This window comes from Vicia villosa, linkage group LG4 (genome assembly GCF_029867415.1).
Source record: "Vicia villosa cultivar HV-30 ecotype Madison, WI linkage group LG4, Vvil1.0, whole genome shotgun sequence".
Classification (NCBI taxonomy): domain Eukaryota; kingdom Viridiplantae; phylum Streptophyta; class Magnoliopsida; order Fabales; family Fabaceae; genus Vicia; species Vicia villosa.
This window is the reverse complement of record NC_081183.1, coordinates 131,506,084-131,507,979: the sequence shown is the minus strand read 5'-3', so window position 1 is coordinate 131,507,979 and position 1,896 is coordinate 131,506,084. Positions and strand designations below refer to the sequence as shown.

General features: G+C 31.3%; 1 long non-coding RNA gene across 1 annotated transcript; it reads right to left on the bottom strand.

Annotated features, from left to right (window-relative positions):
* Positions 1–254: 254 nt before the first annotated feature.
* LOC131599682 (uncharacterized) lies at positions 255–1,551 on the bottom strand. Its single transcript, XR_009282881.1, has 3 exons — positions 1,323–1,551; positions 1,056–1,181; positions 255–492 (listed from the first exon to the last, which is right to left on the bottom strand). It is a non-coding gene; the product is annotated as an uncharacterized LOC131599682 (long non-coding RNA).
* Positions 1,552–1,896: the final 345 nt, after the last annotated feature.

The following is a 1,896-nucleotide window of genomic DNA, read 5'->3' as shown; positions in this document are numbered from 1 at the left end:
TTTCCTTCTTGATAACACAAATTTCTATATATATAATGAAACACAACATGATTCTAAAATAACTATTGTCTCTATTGAATAATTAATAAATCATTTTTCCATACTTGGACTTTATTCTAACTAAAAAGACCAAATAATCAGTAGCATTCATCACCCAGACACCCACCTTAAATCAAATTGTTTGGATTTTATTGTTTGAACTTTGAAGTGTATGTAATAATGAGAGAGAAAGAGAAATGAAAATTTATAATTTCCCAATTATAAAGACTAACTACAATTAAATAATGCAAATTTTATCATTAACTTATTAACCTATGAAGGATACAAGAACATTGGAAAAAAAGTAGCAAAGAAGGTATCCAATAAATGAAATTACGTTCTATCACTCGTTTGACCCCTTTCTAAGTTTTAGTCCAATGATGCAGCAGATGTTGTAGCTCTATCACCATGACAATGTCGACCACAATGAAGCACTTCCCATATCGTTTTTCCCTGTTTTGAAGAAATTAAATTAAATTAATTGAAACTGTAATAATAGTAATTAATTAGTGAATGTAGGTAATTAACTAACTAATTAACCTGTTGACTCCATTGAGACATTGAGTCTTCAAATTTAAAAGAAAATGAATCAGAATACATACAGTTCTGAACCGTTAGAATAACTCCTCCAATTTTATCCTCTTCAACACTCATTTCTTCAATCCTTTCAGGATCCATTTGAATGAAAAAAAAAAGAAGGAATAGGAATTGAAACGAAAGAATGAAAAGTGGTTTGGCTACAAACTTGGCAGTTTCTAACAACCCTCTCTTTTCAATGAAATTCAAAAATGAATGTTAATAATGAAATGATGTATTTTTGGTTTTGTGTTCTTAAATAGAATAGAAATGAATAAACATTCCACTGCATTTCAAATATCATATTAATTGTAATTTTCTCAACAATACAATGCAAGGAACCAAAGACAACAATACTCTGAATTGAATCAAGAATATATCAGTTTTATTTGCTCACTTAACAAATAGATCTCAAAAAACTTTACAACTATGAATCTTACGGAAACTGCGAACAAAGTCGATCGTCATGAAATAGAAGCTGAAATTTTTTCTGCATAGTCCTTCAAAGATGTATCCACTTCTGGAAGTAACTATGCTAGTGTATTCACTTAGATTTATTTATTTTCCTTCAACAACAACAAATAAAGAGTTACATGATATATAAATGAAACTAAACCTAGCTAGCTACTATAAACCATAAACAAAAATAAAACAACATAAGTAATGTTCTAGATTGAGAATAACAGTAATAGTTAGAGCAAACATACCAGAAAATAGAACATGACTACTTTTTGAAACTCATCGAAACAAAAATCTAACCGGTTCATTAGGAAGCTCGTGAGATGAAGAATACGAATATGGAATTTATTTTTTCATTGGAGGTGGTGGTGACCATAGATATGAGGGAGAAAGAGGGTGAAGAGGTGTTAGGGTTTGAGCGGGTAGAGAGGGAAGAAAGAGAACGTCAGAACGGGAGAGAGAATTGAGGAAAGTGTGGGTAATTGAAATTTGAATAAAATGAATGGAGGAATTTGTTTGCCCGGTTAAAAGGCCAAATTGAGAAACTCAATGGATATTAAGAAGCAACCAATAGAAATATGAAAAGGGAGTGCCACTTGGACGAATGGATAAATGTAATTGGTGGAAACAAAATTTTGATTTTGTAAATTACGATAAAGGGCATTATTAAGAGCAATTTTATTTTATAAAAAGGGTATTATGGGGTGTTTAGTGGCATGTCTTATTATTAGTTAGGTAGTTGAAGTCTGTTAGTGGTCCCATGAGCCTGTAACCCTAAGGTCCACCATAATCCTTCAGATCTAGCCACTGGATCTTCAAGCC